The sequence below is a fragment of the Neopsephotus bourkii genome, unplaced genomic scaffold (assembly GCF_033783945.1).
Source record: "Neopsephotus bourkii isolate Nb327-2 ecotype Australia unplaced genomic scaffold, CSIRO-AGI_Nbou_v1 NB_962, whole genome shotgun sequence".
Lineage (NCBI taxonomy): Eukaryota > Metazoa > Chordata > Aves > Psittaciformes > Psittacidae > Neopsephotus > Neopsephotus bourkii.
In genome coordinates, this window is record NW_026901456.1 from 4,500,625 (window position 1) to 4,521,446 (window position 20,822).

The window sequence follows — 20,822 nt, forward strand, 5'->3', positions numbered from 1 at the left end:
CTTTTATAATGATTGTATAGCTTTATTTGCTCATTCTTAAGTTATGTATGTGTATGTTTGTGTGTCTGTACAGATGTCTGCACACATGAATATCTGTTGTGCATTCCAAGTTAAAGGAATATTCAAGCATCTGTTGGAGTTAGGGAAACAGTGTAGGTTACACAATTATAGCAATATTACAAACTGGTGACTTACGATAAACTGCTGAATTTTGAGAATAGCCCTGTTTCTAACACACATTTAACCTCTCGTTATTGCTGCCTCTGATCTCTGTTTCACAGTTGTTGCCAAACCTCACAGTTATCGGGAGGGTTTCTGTTTGCTTCTCTGCAAGCCTCAGAGGGCCCCAAGCCAGCTGCTGGTGCCCATGCAGCACCTGGCTTAACCCAGGAGAGAGGGCAGCCTGTAGGTGGGACCACATCTCATGTCCCAGAAGCCCTCTCCTCTGTGCTGGAGACCTGCAGGGCAGGTCAAGGAAGCAGAACTCCTTTTTACATTGTGTGAGTCTTCTTTGCTATAATAATTAAATAAATTAATCCATCCTGCCTTCTTCTCTCTCAGGGCCACAAAACCCATCAAACTTCCCTCCTGGTGCTCCCAAAGAGAGGAATAGAGACTGTCACTGGCCTATGGACTGTCTGATAATAGATATTTGATGAGGGAAGAGGGAGAAACATGGTTTTTACTGTAGACATAAGAAAGGGGTGAACATCTGTCCCCTGCTACTGATGTAGAATTTCTTTGTTATCCTTTCATGGCTCTCATCTAGTTTTGGAAAGTAAAGAGGAGGAGAGGGTTTAAGAAAGAAACAGTGCTCCTATACTTCCTTTTCCTGGTTGAGCTCTAGCATATTGGCTGTCCCAGGGCTGCTGTTAGGATTTCATTGCTGAGAGCTTTACAGCTGATCAGACAACATAGACCTACCTCATGCAGTAGGTGGGGATGGATTAGATGGACCCTTCCAGCCTTACCTGTGTCTGTTAAATTAGCCAGTACCCGTGAGAAGCACCCTCTAGGCTGGCACTGAGGACCACACGATATATGGACATAGAGATGTATGGGCTGGGATAAGTGACGTTCACAGCTGCTTTCTGCTGAGCAGGTCCTCAGCAAGCACACAGGAGCAGAGTGTGCAGTGATTTAGTCATAGGGTCACCTGGAAGTTTTCTTCTGATGGATTTTGCCTGTGTACAAAATAGATGTAAAAATGGCTAAAAATAGCCTTTACAGCACCTATATCCACAAAAAGACTCTTTTAGATCAGTCAGTTGTCCTTTCCCATGTCAAACATATGCTTGCTTTCTAACAAAGCTTTACTTAATGGTAACAGTCGGTGTCAGATGCACTGTGACTGCACTGTCTTCCACTTACACACTGCATGGCTCTGATGCAGATGTGCTAACATCACAAGTATTTGTAAGCAGTGCTGAATGTGTGGCTTTAGTCTAGTTTGCCTTTAGAGAAAACAGGCACAATAACTTTCCCCTCCCACCCTCCACTGTGAACTCTCATATTGGGGTTGATAGCTGAGCAATTACTCATCATGTATTACTAACTCTTGTGTTTTCAAATACATACATATATATATAAAAAATATAAAAAATGAAATCTGTATACTCTTTTCATATGCCTTACAAATTTAAATAGAAAATACACAAATTCATAAGTAATTTGAACAGTGTTCTGTCTTTATTTTCTTGGTAACTTCCTCATAAGCTGCATTGAAACAGTGGCCTAGATTTTAAGAAACACAGGGCAAAATTTAACCCAGCTTTCATTTGTTTTTGGGGAATCTTGTATGTTACAGACCTGCAATGAGATCTTGGGAGCAATATATACTGACTGTGCCTACTACTGGTGAATAAGAAACCAGAGGCCTAGAATGAGATCCTTGATGGCTGAGCTGCCTAGCACAAACTGTCCCACATCCATGCTGGTTTAGGGCTGTCCACATTTGTAACTGTTTGGTCATAGAGAGATCCACTTGAGATGATCCAAAACCACCAGGGACTGTCCACGCTGGTCGGCAGCTCTTGAGCAATCCAAATGCAAAATGCATGAGATGGCTCCTGGCTTCTCCATAAATAGAGGTATTGCTGTGTATCCTCAATAAATAACACCAAGCCTGGGCTATTCTGTGGCCCTAAGAGCACATAGCAATGTGTGGGTCACATCCCTACTACTTTTTTCTACCTCCTGGAAACAGCGGCCATGTTGGTTGTGGGAACCAGTACCTACGGCCAAATCATGTCTGGACATCGGTGAGAACAATGCTCTTGGCACAGGTCAGAGTATTTGTAACAGAAGTCTTGAAGTTGGTGAAGATGAATGAAAAGGTGCATGTGAAAGCACTGGAAGAAACAGAATAGGGTTGAGTAAAGGAATAGGTCATTGCTACAGGGCATTGCAGAAGTAAATTCATTCAAAGGACTTTGTAGCAAGAAGGCAAAGAGCAAACTGAAACCTCAAGCTAAGGTAAAGAGATGAGGAGGAACAGGAGAGGTGCCATAAAACATGCTGATAAAGAAAACAGAACAATAGGAAGCAGGAATTTTGCCTTTGACTTAAAGATCATGAGAGATTCCTAAAGGATACAAAAGGCACATCCAGAAAACAGACGGTTGGGCACCAGCAAAGAACCCAAGAGCTGTTCCAGGGCTCGACAGCAGGTGGCACTGGCCTGTCACCCCAAGCACAGAGGGGAAGGGTGCCTGGGTGCAGGTGACCCATGGGACACTGACAGTGAGCAAAGTACCTGCCATTCAGAAAAAAACATCACCCTTTGATTCCACAAGGTCCCACTCTGGCTTCCTTTCCCTGGACCCACGGTAACAACCATCCCATGGCCTCACCCCCCCTGCTTTCCATACCCATCACAGCACCCACGTCTGTGTGGGGGTCAGCTGTAACTCAGGAGCTGATGTGCCAGGGCTCAGCACCAGCCCATTACCATTTATTTTTCACTGACTGGAAAGGGCAAGAGAAATATCTGCCTAAAACACGCTGGGCTGCTTTGTGTTATGCCCATGTTTTTGGTTTATAGACACAATGAAACTTCTTTTTAGCTTCAGATCATTCATTTAACATCCCTTCCTTTCTAAGGCTTCATCAGAATCACCTGCACTTACAGTACTGTCAGGTGAAGGGGAAAAAGCCTCAGACACTCAGCAAGCAGAGGTGTTGGGTGGTGTTATTTTATTTTTAGAATAGAATCATAGAACAGTTAGGGTTGGAAAGGACCTTACAATCATCAAGTTCCAACCCCCCTGCCATGGGCAGGGATGCCTCACACTAAACCATGTCACCCAAGGCTTCGTCCAACCTGGCCTTGAACTCTGCCAGGGATGGAGCATTCACAGCTTCCCTGGGCAACCCATTCCAGTGCCTCACCACCCTAACAGTAAAGAACTTCCTCCTTATATCCAATCTAAACTTCCCCTGTTTAAGTTTTAACCCATTACCCCTTGTCCTACCACTACAGTTCCTAATGAAGAGTCCATCCCCAACATCCCTATAGGCCCCCTTCAGATACAGGAAGGCTGCTATGAGGTCTCCACGCAGCCTTCTCTTCTCCAGGCTGAACAGCCACAACTTTCTCAACCTGTCTTCATACAGGAGGTGCTCCAGTCCCCTGATCATCCTCGTGGCCCTCCTCTAGAATTGTTCCAGCAGTTCCATGTCCTTTTTATGTTGAGGACACCAGAACTGCACACAATACTCCAAGTGAGGTCTCACAAGAGCAGAGTAGAGGGGCAGGATCACCTCCTTCGACCTGCTGGTCACGCTGCTTTTGATGCAGCCCAGGATACAGTTGGCTTTCTGGGCTGCAAGCGCACACTGAAGCCGGCTCAAGTTCATTTTCTCATCGACCAGCACCCCCAAGTCCTTCTCCACAGGGCTGCTCTGAATCCCTTCTCTGCCCAGCCTGTAGCTGTGCCTGGGATTGCTCCGACCCAGGTGTAGGACCTTGCACTTGGCATGGTTAAACTTCCTGAGGTTGGCATCAGCCCACCTCACAAGCGTGTCAAGGTCCCTCTGGATGGCATTCCTTCCCTGCAGCGTATCAACCGAACCACACAGCTTGGTGTCATTGGCAAACTTGCTGAGTGTGCGCTCAATCCCACTGTCCATGTCACCAACATAGATGCTGAACAAGATCAGTCTCAACACTGATCCCTGAGAAACACCACTTGTCACTGGTCTCCAGCTGGACATTGAGCCATTGACCACAATGCATGCAGCCATTCCAGCCAATTTATCCACTGAGTGGTCCATCCATCAAATCCATGTCTCTCCAGTTTAGAGACAAGGATGTCATGTGGGACAGTGTTTTTTCCTTAAAAACTGACTTTGAAGGATATTTGATTAAGTGCTTGTGGCCACTGATGATAGTTCTGAAATCTAATGCTTTGTGGTTTGCTTACTCCTCTTACTCATGCAAAGAAAGTCCATGGTGCACACGATGCTAAGAGAGCACACTAGGGTCGGTGTTTCAATATTTCTGGCAACACAGGGAGGAGGTGCCACAGGAATGACTCAGTGTATCTGAAAACTGCAGTCACTTCATGTGTCTTGGAATGGGGTGAGCTAAAGTGTCTGCACAATCCCACAGTAAATGAGTTCACAACTTCTACACATTTTAAATGTCTGAGTCTGGCCCTTCTTAAAACACGCTATTTTAAGAAAATAGCTTTGTACACATTTGAGTTATTTTACTTTCAAAAACCTATCAAAAGATCATTTTTTTAAACAATTTACTGGAGAACAAGTTAGATGAGATGAAAGAGAAAGCGAGTTGTGGTATTAACAGTATCACCAGCTGTCTAGGTGGCCTTGACATGCAGTAAGATGTAATATCTAGACACAGATTTGTACTGCTTGATCCCATGCCAGGGCAGAGATCACGTTCTATTATTTAAAGTCATGTTTGTGGAGATAGAGCTACTGATTTCCCAACACTTATTAGCACAAGTAGCCTTCTGTGTGGTGTTGCTCGTGCAAAAAAAGTTATTGTAATTTTAAATACCATTTTTGCATATCCCTTTTCAACGTCTATTATCCACAAGACAAATATGGTCAGACAGTTACTTTATTAATTACTCTTCAACCACTTGTGTAGAAAACTCTCCAAGGTTGGAAGGTTTCCTTCTCAACTTCAGTACTTAGTCTTCAGCATGGCCCATCAACTTGAAGTTTAAACACTCTTTGAGCTCAGTGCAGTATTTCCAAAAGCAAGCTGAGCTAAAATCAAATGCAGGGTAACAAACTGTAACATATTTTCCCCAATGCATATTCTTTATTTTTTAAATAGCTTCAAAGCAATGAAAAAAAAAATAAACCTCATGAAAGCAAGTTAGCCTTCCCTACCCACATCAACATGTTCTTTTTTTGAGTATAAGCAAATACCTAGATTTCACAAGCACTTTAAAATTGGTTGAGGTTCAGTTTAAAAGGCTTTTTGTTTTTTCTTAGGTTATTAGGAAGGTTATTTCTAAGCTGTCAAGAACCAGTATTCAACTGCTAAGACTGGCCATGACCCTGAAAGTTCAAGCCAACAGAAACTATCTACAGTACAGCAGAGCCTTGGCTAGGTCAGCAGACACCCCTCTAAACCATTTCAAATGCTAATACCACTCAAGCACTGCCAGCCACAGAGATGCCCCCCATGGATCCTGAAAAGCTACTTAAAGGTTCATGTGGACCCTTACTGTGACTTTAGTGACCACGCATGGGATCTGCTGCCCTACAGACTGAATTTCCTGGTCCTAGATCCTGAGCACCTGACAGAGCTGGCAGAGCAGAGGTTTGCCACACGAATCATGCTATGTTCTCCCATCAGCAGCCTTATCCCTCGACTACTTTTAGTTGTCTCATATGGCAAAGACACAAATGCAGACCCTATTCACGAGCGAAGGGGTAAAGCAATTTGGTTGCTAGTACATGGCTCAGACCAGCAATCAGTTTTCCTTCACTAGGAAACTCAGAAAAGCAAAGGAGCAAGGTTTTTCCAGGTCCTGGTCTAAACTGGACTCCTGCTGATTAAGATGTTTTTAGTGATGAGCAGCATGCAAACAGAAAAATCTCTTCTGGAAATGAACTAAAGGAAACAAGAATTTTATTTCAAAATTTGAACATTGTTCAACTTTTTGATTAAATCAAAGCAATGAGCTGAAATAAAAACAAATGTTACTTTTCAAAAGCTAAGGCTATTTATTTTTTTTGTTTTCTTCCTTCTGCCTTTTTTTCAGTGATGAAAGGGGAAAAATGAGAGGCAGAAGTACTGGAGAAGAAAAGACCATAGAATACCAAACATTGCATTTCAACTCAAGATTAAAAAGTAAAACGAGACCTAAAGTAAACCTGTATCTTCTTTTGTTGAAAAACATTTGAAATGTTGCTTTCATCCAACTTCTCGTTCTTCATTTTGAAAACATTATAATCATCGCCAAGCTCCTAAAAGTTTCATTCCTCTCAGGTGATCTGCAGTGAAGACAAGGTGTCTCTAGAGGTGAAAACTCTGATGTTCCTTTGCTTGTAGGAATAATCACAGGACAGCTCTTCCAGCTCACTCCATTGCAGGACACTGAAATAGTCATAAATAGCTTCAGGTAATGAAGCCATAGTCCTGTGAGAGGCTACAAGGAGTTGGACCTTACACAGGCTTCAAGGAGGATGCTGCATGTCAAATCCCTCTGGGATACATAACATCCCCCCTAAGGCTCTGTGTGCCTTACATGTAGCTGTCCTGTATCAAGCAGAGCGTTAGAAGCCCATCTGTGCCTGGAGATGCCTGAGCCAATAGGCTGTAAGGCAAGTAAGGGTATTAATTATAATACCTTGTGATATGGATGGCAAGTTCTGCCACTGCATCAGTATGAGCCCTCCTGAAGGTTGCTCCTCTGCTGGTATCGGCAAAATCTCCTCTGAAAGAGCTCACATCACTGTGGGTGTAATTCGAACTAAAGTGAAGGCCTCTCCTCACCTTCTCCTTCCCTCTCTCATCTCATTCTAGATAAAGCTTGTGCCTTGGGAAATGTGGTAGCAAAGGCACACCCAGATAACTGCATCAATGAACTGATAAGACGAGCAGCCTGCTGAACCACAGCTACTGTAGAGGTGAGAGTGGCTGTAGCAGCTAACCAGGTTCCTGCATCCTTACGAAGACAGTCACCCTGGCTCTGCAGGCTTATGCAACAGCACCTCTAATCCAGTTCAGCTGTCCAAAGCGCCTAAATTGCCCTCATTTTCTTCACCAGCATGGTTCTCTGTCCAGGTTAGAGTACCTGCTTCACAGTGGGGCAGGGATATCCACACTAGGCTGCTTGCATCACGTAGACACACCCCTAATACCACAGCAAGGTTGTTCTCGCTGAGTTACAAGTTGTTACTAGATGAATGTGGGAAGGCACTGGAATGCTTTAGTCTCTGTCCTTATTTTCCTTATTCAAAGACTCTTTTGTTTGCTGTGTTTGGTTTTTGTTTGCTTCTACCTAAGGCATGCAGTGGAGCTGCTCACTTGCCTCTCAAGCCAGCTGGGCCTGAGTGCACACCCTGAGCTAGCAGCTTTCCCAGGCCGCACACAAATATAGACCAGAGGGATCACAAATTGAGTTGGACCTACAGAGTGAAAAGCACATGAGGTGAATGGCTCATGCTGTGCTTGGAACATACTGTAAGATGGGCAGAATCAGGAAACAGTACCAAGGGCAGCTTCAGGCAGGACTGAAGAGTACGCAGTGTGCAAAAAGAGGGACCAAAATGTAACAAGCTTCAAAACATTACTCATGAGCAGTTCAACTTAAACAATTTGTTTCTTTGCTTGTTGTTGCTTGGCTGTTTAAATCTTCCAGTACATCAAATGCGTGTTGTGCAATGTTGAAGAGCTATTCATGTACATCTACCACCATCGATCTTTTCAACTGCAACAATCATGAATTAGACCTTTGGAAGAATGAACTGGCTTCAAAAGTGTGTCAGACTAAAGAGGTGTTTCTTCTGTTTTGCCTGCTTTACAGCACTAGCGGAAAGCTAGTGATCAGTCACAAACCACAAAAAAGAAAATTGTGACTTGGGATTCTCACTGCCACTCAGGGCTATGTACAGTTATTTGGTAATAAATTTATGTATCTACTGGGAATACAAATCCAAAGTGCAGGAATCAGAAGGGACAAGAAGACAGAAGAAGAAAAAGACATAAAAGAACAAAGAAATTCAGAGGTAAACTCAGACAAGGTAAGGGAGCAACAGGCGGTATTTGTACTGCATGCACCTGATATAAACGTTTTATACACACACACAGAGTTCCTTTCAGATTTCATTCTTCTTCTAACAGTCAGAATGCAAACACCCTTCTTCTCCCCCAAATTTAAGAACTTGCCATTAGATTATGTTATAAAACGGGTGATCAGTCAAAACCATTCATCTGGATTAAAAACATCTAATTTGTAAAGCTGACATTTTAAAAGGTTTGAAAGCCAGTTAAAAAATAATGTCTTTTTAAAAATAATCCCAGAGGATTTAATAGCAAAAAACGTTGACACACTTCATTTCAGCCAGCTTCCCATATCACCCCTACTGCAGTAGTGTTTGAATGCCTCAGATGTATACTTACATCCGCAACACACTTGTCACAAAAGGAAAGCTGTTATTTGCATCTCACACCCACAAAACTGAAGGAGGCACAAGAGAATGTTCTAGTTAGAAGCCATAAGGCAAACTGTGGTGAAGTGAGGTCTCTCATTCTTCAATCACCAAGGCACTTTCCTGAAAAAGACTGTTATAAGTACATGGGGAGCCGTGCATCTCTTCCCTTTGTCAATATAAGGTGAAATCTGATGCAACTTGATAATGGCTAAAATGTCTGCTCTTATTTCTGTTCAATGGTTTTCACAACCCAGGTAGATTCCTCTTTGTTTTGGGCCTCATCAGCACTTAGCATGATTAGCATGAACCCAGAGTCTGGATGGCCCTAGAAAGCACACTGCTACCTCCCCTATAGATATATGTCAGGTGAAAGCGTTTCAGTGAGAAAGCTATGGTTTACATTTACATTTACATAGACATTTTCTAGTTTGTCACTTCTAGCATCTTCTACAGCACAGGCTATGGTACCAAAGTGACCTAGTAAGTAGCTAGACAAGGTACAGAATCAGTATTTAAGTCCCACTTTTCCTAATTTTCCAGGAGGCTGCCAGTGAATGCTTCCAGAAGTTCCTTCCATGTAAAGGATTTATTTCCAGGTTCTTGCTCAGTTCAGATGGACTTTCATTTCCACCTTCCTGCCCAAGACAGTACAAATTAAGGACTTGTCAGTAAATGGCAATCCAGGAAACACAAACCACAGCATTGCTAACATTACTGAATACTGATCAGATTTATATGAGCATTAGACAACAACTAGAGTAACAAGAGAAAACACAGAGCTGCCTGTTCTCACCATTTCAACCTTCTTTTCGTAAGTCTTGGCATGAGCTGAAATGCAAAAAGAGAACACAACTAGAAAATGTTCTGAAACAAAATGATTCTGCTTTCTGGGCACTTCAGCATGTCCTGCCATTTAACAAGATACATCCATGAGGAAAGTTAACAGAGCTGGCTCCTCCTGAAGCATAGCTTCCATAAATGTAGCATTACCATGTGTCCGTCAAAGGTCAGCTTCACCTCCAGCGTTGTTTCTGTCCCTTATTAGGGTTGAACAACTGACTCTCTAAAATGGGTAGGAAGCTGCTTTGATTTCTTGACAGTACAATGAACATTTTACTACTGGCATGGAAGTTAAAACTGACAGAGATCTCCAAAGCAAACACTAAAGTGGAGGGAAATTAACTGAAAGTAAACCCTGGCAGGGGGTTAGCTCTATTGTTCTGTGCTGAAATCAGTTGTTTTTCTACTGAGAAACCTCACCTGTTTTTTGCACTTATGCAAAAGCTGCCTGTCAAGATTACACATGGATGTCTTGAATCTCCAGGAAAGCAGTCCCATGCTCTAATGGGACCTTTGAAATTGTCCTGGTATAGAAATACCTAGGTCAGACTACCTGGATTACACAAGCCTAAACCCAGAGCCATTGAGACAAAGTCTGTTGGAAAACCCTTCTGGGCACTGTGGCAACTCTGGAACTGATAAGTATCAGCATGGTCTAATTTGGCTGACTGCAGAGCAGACAGGCTTTTTAGATGCCTACAGAGAAGGCATAAAATTCAGACAAAATTCTCGTATGCCGAGACATCTTATCAAATTTGACCTGAGAAAGCTGCAGAACTCACTGTTGTTGGTTTGGGATTATCTGGGTGGTTTTGTTGCACAGAACTTGTGCTGTTTATGGAGGACTAAAATTTAATACTTGTTCTTATAGTAGGATGTTCATGCTGTGGTTTGGAGCAGTGTTCAATGCTCATGGACTTGCATTCTTCGTTTAACCATGTCCAGTTAATAACGAGTGTAACGTCAACTGCACACATGAATCCTGTTCCTTGTTTCCATTTGCTCTCATTAAGTTACAATGGATTCCGTGTTATATTGTGGCAAAGTTTTATGAGAGGACTATTGACAAATATTGAACCTACACTAAGTTTATGACTGAAGTGAGATCCTTGTTTAACCAGGCAGATGGTAGATCTAACACACTAGAATATGGTGAGGAAACTTATTTATAGCTGTGAAACTGGTGTACATGAATTGGGTTATACAGCATTCACCTTCTGAAGCTGGAACAACTTACAAGTATTAGTAAAAGAAATTATTTATCCTCTTATAAGATTTAAAAGCAAATGCTCACTGGTCCAAATAGAATTCAATGGAAATTCTGTGGCTTGTGGGTTTGTTTCTTGTTTAAATCCATCCACCTCCCTGAGTGTGCTTTTGCTTCCAGTTACACTGAATCATGACCTCTGCCCTGCAGATACGATCATTATCTCTTCAGTATTTGACTCATGCTGTATCATTAGTGCTGAATGACACGGCAACTTGTACTACAAGTAAAACATCCAGAACCAACATTGATAAATGAGGTGCCCTTAGAATACTAAAAACCATCTGCAAGGGCATATTGCTTGCAGTAAGTTTTTCACACATTGCTCTCCTCTCCGTTCTTGGATTTCGTCACAAAGAAGTCTCCAACACTCTGGAAACTTGCATGCCTATAGGAACTTCTAGTGATGAAAATTTGCTCATTTTATCCCTCCTTTCCAAAAAATCTTTCCATAACACACAAACACACAGGTACCCCTTCCTTAGAAAAACACTTTAAGGCAAGGATATAAGGAAGAATCTTACCCCATTCAAAAAGGTACCTGGCACTTTCTGTTACTGGGCTCTTACACTCATTATAGAAAAAAGCACACACAGAATCGATATATAGTGCCTTGGTTATGTAAAACCAGTAAAGGATTTATGAATTTCCAGACCAATTACTTGCTGTCAGTTACCTCTGATTCCACTGATTTCATGGTCTGCTGTGGGAATGGCACATTTTTGTGCTTCATCAAACAATGACAGAAATTTCAGGATCTTTTCTTCTTGATCTGCTGGAGGGATCTCCAATGACATCTGCCTTTGAGCTTGGCTGGGGGGAAAAAAAGAAGTGTTAAGATCTTCTTCAATGTCATGTATAAAACTGTATCTACAGTTTGGATGGATTCACACCTAATTTTTCTTCTTGGTTCTGTTGACCTCAAAAAGGCAGCCTTGCACTTACTGAAAATGTAGATCTCTAGTACAGTTCAGCTCAATGGTAAGGTTTGCTGTCAACTACACAGCTTCAATACACAAAATAAGAATGAATTACTAAATAATATTATTAAATAAATATAATTATGTAATCATATTGTTAAAGTATAATAAACAATTACATTATTTAATTTCAAAGAAAAAATACTAAATAATACAAAGGATTTATCAAAAGGAATGCAATATCCTTGTTGTGCCAGTTTCTTCAGTGGCGCTATAAGTGTTACTCCACCTGAGAATATTTTGCTTTCTGTTTTAGTAATCCCTACCATCATAGAAAAATCTTCTCTTCATTCTTTTTACTTACATCTGTCAACTCATCCTTCCAACCATCACACTTAACAACAACACCCATGATAGGAGACTGGTGTCCTACTAAGACATATAACAGGACAGCACTGGGATCCTGCACTAAAGCAGACCCTCCCTGTTGGATGCTGTAGGTTTGCAGACACAACTGGAGAATCAGCTGCTAGAAAGCCATTTGAAATAACTGCAGCGATTAGAATATTAGTCAACATGTTGGTTGCCATTGTGATCAAACAGGATCTTCTGGGTGCTGAAGCCTCTATCTACAAAGCTTGTCAAAACTCCTTCATGCGCAACTTCTCTCTGGTTGAACAAGCCATCCCATCCCCTGCCTTATAAATCCTTGGCCTTTCTTCATTACCCAGAGAACAAAATCCACATCCAATTTCACTTTAGCGATCTGCATTTTGACAATTGGAGATGGGTCTTTTTTCTGGTTTCTGTGGTTTGCTTTGTGCCACTAATAATAGAGTCACCAGTGTCAGAAGCCTTTTCTCTGCCTTGAACAAACACATCAGCTGAGTGCTATCCCTGATTGAATAGGAAAATCTCAAACGGGTGTGCAAACTTTGGGATTGAGCACAGCATTGCTAACAGCAGCACAGGGATGATCACCTGGATGTACATCATCAAGGCACAGAAGAGAAATGGGGCTACTACTTCAGAAGCCAAGATTTCAAACACAGCAGTGACACTAGCTGTCAGCACAGCAAACAGTGACGAACTGAAGAAATAGCAAAGCCTCTAGACTCTGTCACGTGCTCCTAGGGACTAAATCAAAGTGTGACATAGGGGTGAAATCAGCCTGGATGAATCTGTCAGATGCAGGGCTAAATCACTTGGCTGCTGGCAGCCAAAGTTGGAGTGGGAGTGATACGCCACTGGTTCAAAAGCTTGCCTTAGCTTGCAGGGAATGATAGCCAAGAGCTTTCCTGAAGTGTGTCACAGGCTGCTGGAGGAAGGGCTACAAGGGACATTTTCAATATTAGAATGCTGGCCGAACTCCACAGTGTCCTGGGGTGTACTTTCTCCAACATCCACGCAGTGTAACAAGGGGAAAAAAAATGAGTACCAGAACAACACTGGGCAGAGAGAGGCAGCTTGGAGTGTGCACCACCATTTGGCTGGTCAGACTACCTTTTGGTCCTGGCACAGGGCCACATCACATACTGCAACGTAGATTGTGTAGTTAACTCCATATGCCCACTTACTGGGCTCTCCCACTGGCTAATGGGACTTCTCTGCTTCATAAACCACAGCTTTCCTGCAAGGAAAGTATTGCTGAGCCTCAGGGAAAGAAGCCTGGAATCCAAGACACATTCCCCAAGCACAGCACGATGGCTGAGAGCAATGCTGAGAACAAAGAGCAGCTCTCTTCTGTACCTTCACTACAAAATTGTTCTATTTCTTCTAGCACATGTAAAATGTGTTGCAAGAGCACTGCTGGTGGGAATGATTGGTCTTCTGACTGAAAGAGAAAACACTCAGACATCCTGAAAGGATACATTTGACCAATCTTCCCTAAAAAGGACACCTGGTAGCTTCATTCTGAAGAATTCCTCCAGCCCAACACCTCTTAGCCCAAAATTTGTTCATACTGAGTAAACAGTACAGTATCTTCCTCTGTTCCAAATAGCTCCTGCAGCTATTTTGTCAGCCTTTTGTTGGTCACCTGTGGCTGGTCGTACGTGATCTGAGATTTCAGCATGACACTGCCTCCTGTTTGTGGTCTGAGCTGAGTGTGGGCAGATTTTTGCCATGCTTTTGGCTAAGGAAACCACAAGAAAGAGACTAGTGAATTGTTTTGACAGAATCCCACATAGCTTGGATATAAAAAAGAACTGAATCTGCTGTTTGAGGCCTTGGGCAGGGAAAGGCCGGATAAAATTCATTTATTTGTATAACTCTTCTGTCGGGACTTGACTGGCAACAAGGGCTGAGTTCAAATCCTACAGGTCACTTCCAAACCCAGATGCCCATCCAGAGGCTTGGGAAAATTAAAACTAAACTTTCGGGTGCTCAGCAAGCTAATTTTCTTCATTTGCAAGCATGACTCAGTTGACTTAATAAACAATGTTTTATTTATGGAAGAAAAACAAAGGTAGATAAACAGCACAGCAGACAATATTTAACTCCCAGTGTATTCCTATTTGACAGTCATCTTTTTGTGGGGGGGGAAGTTAGTTAGCTCGCTTTCAGTTGCTTCCCTACTTCCTGTAACATCCTGCTTCCAGCGTGGGTTGGTCAAATCTTGTTGATCAGCATGGTCTGATTAGGATGTGTGCCTCCTTTCCATTCTCTCTAGCCAGTCCTCACTCTCCAAGCTAGTGCTGGAGTCAGTTTCTGGTTTTCGATCTCTTCAACAAGAATGCATGAACCACCTGAGATTACCCCATCCCTGTGCATTCAGGAAACCCTTTATCCCATTCTTGTCTCACACTTTGGAGAATGCTTCTGAATGGATTCTGCTCTGGGTTACTCTTTAAAGAAAAGTTTTAGTCAATGCCTATTTCTTTCGCCTCTGCCATTTTGGTTTTGGTTTATTGTTTTATTTTTTTGAGGCTATAACTTTTTCATTCCAGTTCTGGAAGCGACTGGCCTGGTGAGGGTGACCAACTCACCCCAGGGACACTGAAGTGTAGCTCCTTGGCCCAGATTTCTATCCCTAGTTACAATTACAAACATTCCTCCATTTAATTATGCTCCTCTTTTTACTAGAAATGCCTCCCAAACATAATAAAATAATATGCACAAAGTAAACATGTCTGAGGCCTGCCCATCGGTTCCTTTCATTTATTTCCCCTCTTCTCTACAGAAGTCAACAGAGTACTCTATTTCTTTTGCATTTCCTTGGGGTGGTGAGGTCACCGCTCTCTCTTTAAGGCTGCTTGTTAAAGCAAGGCTGATAACTGTCAAAAGGGGAAAACAAAACCTCCTCACAACACATTTGCAAACAGGACTGCACCACCAGGGGACATTTTTACTCGTGGGAAGATAGCTCAGGTCATCAGCATTTCCACGTAGAAACCTCAGCACTTCTGGAAGCTCCTGAAGAAGAAGCTGCCCAGGCCTGCATCTTGTATGACTGACCAGTAGTAAGAGTTGCTCTCAGCTACTGTGTAGCAGTCTGAACTTAGAGCACTTAAGATTATGGTTCATACATATCTAACTCCCAGGACAGTAATGAAAATAAATGCATTAACATTTCCCAGATACCTAATTTACTATATGTTGAAGGCAGGCGTACCTAAGTGAAAGAGAGAAGGAATCTCAGTTTGCAGTAAGTATGTAAATCTTTGCCTGTTATTTTTTTTTTCTACCATAAAAAATATATTTTCCTGTGAAAACATGTGAACTTATGAAAATGCACTTGTCTTATACTTTACTGTAGAGTTTCTTTTTCAAGGTGTGCACCAAGCCAAATAACACACACATACTTTCATGCAACCACTGCTAGTCCGCCTATGTTTGGAACAATTTGGTGCTCAAAGTTAAGCATGGCAATGAAACACATCATCCCAGCAGTGTACCTTACGTACTGACTGGCAGGGTGTTGGCATACTGCTTTGGAGGATTAGGTCTGTACCAAGGATTCAGACACGGGACATAAGGGGCTCAGTAAGAACCCCCGTAGGGTTTTCTTATTCATTTCTGTAGGCACCCTGCCAGCTCAACCAAGAACAGATGTAGCTGATCCTGCCTTTTTTTAGTGCAAGTTTAACAGAAACAACATTGACGGCTACCTCTAGGCATACTCCTTCAAATGAAATGGCAAAACAAGGCTCTTGGGAAACTGGATGACAAGATCTCAGTGCTTATTTTACATAGGTTCCACTGAGTATTAAAGGCTAACCTCATGGGTCTTTCTATTGCACTACAAAAACACTGACATGTCATTTGGGATACGTGGGTATTACTTCCCACTCCAACCTGACAAACCATATTGTACTGAGATCACAACTTTCTTTCATTACAGTGTTATCATTATCACCATGTACCTCTATTAAATTCCTCAGCATTTCATAGAATTATCATAGACTCATGATTGGTTTGGGTTTGAAGGGACCTTAAAGATACCTAGTTCCAAACCACCTGCCATGGGCAGAGACATCCTCCACTGCACCAGGTTGTGCAAAGCCCTATCCAACCTGGCCTTGAACACTGCCAGGGATGGGGCATCAACAGCTTCTCTGGGCAATCTGTTTGAGTGTCTCACTACCCTCATAGTACAGAATTTCTTCCCAATATCTAATCTCAATCTACCTAATCATTTATTTTTGAAGTGAAACTAAACATGTAGATGGCACAATATCAATGAAGCAAAGAAACACACCTGAACAATCTGGTTTGTTATCTGGTACTTTCTCATGATTTTTGGATCAATCTGGACTCTACTGAAAAAAGCCAAAAATCTCAGGGACAGCTCATCATATGTGACTGGAAACATGCTGTCACAGGGCTCAAGCCGTCTCACAGATCCAGGGCAACAAAGTGTTTGGTACTCCAAAAGTCTGGATGTGAAAGAATAGAAGGCAAGCAATGAACACTAATATTCTGCATATTGTTAAAGGAGTAGGAATTGGCCTGGCTCAGGAGTCAAAGTCTTCCTATCAGCCAGCCAGGGTGCCTGATACATTGCTGAGATTACAGCCATAACACAATACTGCAAACAACCCAGCCTCTTAGCTTTGAACCTTGTATTACAGTCGACTTTCAACATTTTCCAAGCTTCCAGGTCTCTGATGTGGCAATGGGAAGTTCTTCTGAGCTATTTCCCATCTGGATGTGTTTATGGCTTCTGACAGTTTTGATCAAGACTTCTTGAAATTTATTCCACATTAGCATTTATGGATCTGCCTGGTTGTCTGATCAGCGCATTCGCAGTTAGCCCATCTCTGGAAAGGTCAGGATTTCTCCCTGAATGGGCCAGAAACACAAGGCCCAGGCCTAGAGATACTGTACTGTTTACCTTCCACCCAGGTTTGCGTTCAGTTAATTAGAAAAGCCTCTTATAGGAAAACAGTTGTTTTGTCTTGTTTTGTTTTGTTTGTTGGCTTTTTTTCTGTCTTCTTAAGAGATCTGCAATTGTCAGAAGCTTTAGAAAAATCTGTATCATCTTAGTTGTATGCTTGAACCTTTTCTTCCTTGGACTTCACTGCTCCTTCTCCTTGCAATGCTGTGTTTCAGGCTGCTCCAGGCCATCCTTCCCTTGACTCGTACTGCTAAAGTCCCTCATGTGGTGGCAGAGTGTGTGACAAGACTTTCTCCCTAATGAAGAAGGGAGGAGAGGATCCTGGTTGGAACTTTGAAAGAAGCGCCAGCTGGACGTATTCCATTCATTTTCACAGAAGATATGTAGCTACATACACCCTTGGCACGGCTTTGAAAATCTCATCCAGCAGCAATGAACACAGTAGGTGAAAATGTCTTGCAGACAAGGTCAATGGCTTTTTAAAATTTCCCTTCTGTGAGAAGGAAAAGCATGTTGTTATTCTTCCTACAGCTACTGCTAATGTATATCCATTCCTCCCAGTCGTGCCTGGTTGCAGCCTTGCTGAGATGAAGGGCTACGCTGGCTCTGCTGTGGGACCCAGTGAATGGCTGAGGCCTTTCACCTTCCTGCCTGTGGTCTTCTCCTCCAGCCTGGCACCTAGTTACTACTTCATATAGTGTCCTTCTCAATTTAAACCCAGCAAGCCAGCACCATGTGAACCGGGAAACTGCCTGCTAAGCTCACAGACACCAAGGTTTGCAAATGCTCCCTTTATTGATTGTTAACAGAGTATCAAACAGCTTTCACATCCCTGGCAAACAGGAGACCAGTGCTGTGGGGGCTCAGCCTTCAGGCACTGTTAGATTTAATGCCTGACAATTACCTATATTGGTTTAATCCCACTTTCTTGTTGCTCTGAGCGGATGTCATGCTGCAGCTTCCCATTGAGGGTGGCAATTCTTTGAAAGGGCAGCTGAAGAATGAGTTGTAAACCTGGACCCCTGGCACCTTCCAGCCCCGCTGATCATACAGCGCTTCCCGCTGGAAGAGGAGAGGGAGTGAAACGCTGGAGAGGTCAGCAGCTACCAGGCTCGGGGGAAGCCTCACCCATGGATGCAGGGCTCTGCAAACACCCAGGGTAGATGACACCCTAATTTTACAAAGCTTTCTTTCACAGAATCATAGACTGGTTTGGGTTGAAGGGACCTTAAGATCATCCTGTTCCAACCCCCTGACACAGGCAGGGTCACCTTCCACTACACCAGGTTGCTCAAAGCCCCATCCAACCTGGCCTTGAGCACTGCCAGGGATGGGGCAGCCACAGCTTCTCTGGGCAACCTGTGCCAGGGCCTCACCACCCTCACAGGGAAGATTTTTTCCTATTATCTAATCTCAATCTCCCCTCCGTCAGTTTGAATCCATCCTCCCTTGCCCTATCCCTACACGCCCTCATAAAAAGTCCCTCTCCGCCCCGGCCGCACACCGGGACTCCCTCGGCAGCCCAGCAGGGCTGCGTGCGGGTCCCTCCCGCCGCCAGCAGCACTGCAGATAGCAGCGGCGGCCCTCTAGCGGCCTGGGCCACGGCTCTGGGTGCACGGGCCCTTCCCTCAGCCGGGGAGGGGGCTAGCGGGGGCCGCTGGGGACCGTAAGGGCTGCGGGAGAGCAGCCTCGGTGCCTGCAGCGGGGCCGGATCGGGGCTGGCAGAGCCCGCCGGGCGGGCAGCCCAGACGGGTGCCCAGTGTGACTGAGGTGGGGGAGCCCTACCTTGCAGCAAGGGCCCTGCCTGCTCCGAAACCCCGGGGTCCCGGCTCAGGCCGGCGCCTCTCGGGAGCAGAGGCTCTGCTCTGGCAGGGCAGGTCGGGCCGGGCTTCACTTGCCAGCGCCTCTCAAAGCGAACCGCACAAGAAGCAGCAAAGCTGTTCTGGTGGGGATCGAGTTTTGTGCACCGCACCATCATAAATGCACGTGTATAGCTCAGTGTTAGCTGTGAGAGACCTGCTGCTTTCCAAGAAGCATCCCATCCCCTCCCTGCCCCAAAAGGCAGGCATCGCAGCCTCATAAAGCTTGGAAGGACCCATTACAGTTCTCTGACCTGAACATTTCTAGCACAGGCCATCCGTACAGTTTGTGTTTAATATTTCATCAAGAGGCCAAATGGGTGTGGTAACAGCCTGGATTTTTATGTTCCCAGGGCCCATGTCCATGACAGCCACGGCCTCCACCTCTTTCCCCGTTAAGTCCCTCTACTCACCAACAAGGAAAAATGATTCCTTCTTCCATCCACCCCTGCTCAGCCGTTCTCCAGGAAGACCTGAGTCAGATGTTTGGTACCTAAACCAAATACCTGAGGAAGGTGGGGAAGAAGGAGACAATTGCTGGAGGGAAACACACAGTTACTAAACCAGCCTAATGTAAACAAGATCTAAAGCAAGAGTTCAAAGTTATTAAAACTAGGGGAAAATGCCAAAGAAGGAAATTCTTCTCTGTTCAGTCACCCAGCTCCAGAGCCAATGAAACCTGCTTCACCATCCCTAGAAGATGATTTATGAGCATGTTTTTAAACTGCAGACAATAACAACAACCTTCTCTCTGTAGACCTTTTCATCAATGGAGCTCAAAGGAGGTCAGTGTCACTATCCATTTGCAGATGCAGAAACCGAAGCACAGGATGGAAGGAATTTTGTTACAGCCATCAGAAAGTGAAGAACCCAAGAACAGATCCTTATTCAAGTACATTCTGTGTTAAAATATGTCACTCGGCAAACATAAGTGTGAATTTACAAATGGCACCTGAGACAAGGCACATCTTACTGCAGCAGCAGGGGCTTACCTCCTCATCGTGCTCTCCATGGACTCCTCTGAAAGAGACACTTCTGATGCGACCACACATGGTGGGTACAAACCAGAGGTGATGGAAGAGCACAGCTGACCTAGGCAAACGGAGAGATATTCCAAGGTACAGGAAAGGGGGAAAAGTACAGGCATAGCTGCATTTAATATAGCATCGTAACAACTGTCAAGGAGATAAGCAACTTGTGGGAGCCATGTTAGTTTCTAATGGTGGGTTATTACCAGCAGCTGAGAGTACTGGATCATAAAGCTCCACAGTGTGTGTGAGTGGTGGTACAAATGAGAAAAGAGACACTTGAAGAACTTACTTGTGAGAGATGCTGAGCAATCCCTGTGAGAAGATGAGGTTAATTCTCCTCCTTGCATCATCTGTCTCTGTTAGCATCACAGAGGAGTACCTAATTCCTATGGTGGTTTAACTCTAACATATGTTTGTTTTATCAAGGATAGGAAAAAACACCTTAAGAAGTATTCCCTTTCTTCAGCTATTTACAGCCTCCTGCACTGGAAGGAGAAATCAGTCTTTGGGGACTGTTCTTGCGCCTCTTTAACAGACAGTGAAAAACCTCATTCTCTTTAACAGAACTTGGCTGTTTTTTTTCTGCTAGAACCTTTTCCTTTTTCCTAGTTGCAAAATCCAGGTGGGAGGGATAACATACAGGGAACATAATTTTGTTTATTTAAAGATTAGAAATAAATTTGACCCCCAAATCACCCCTTGTCTCCCCCACAAGACAGACCAAACAGAACTCACTCTTCCCTCCTGCGTAATTGTGTTACTGAAACCACCAAGCTTCTTGTGGGAGGCAAATCTCAATATGCCTGTAGTTACTATTGCAAACAGGGCACAAAAATACCCTTCACAGAAGTGACTGAAGGGAACTCTCTCTTCATCCACTCTTGTCTCAGAACACTATTGCACTGAAAGTCTTGAGAAGTGGCA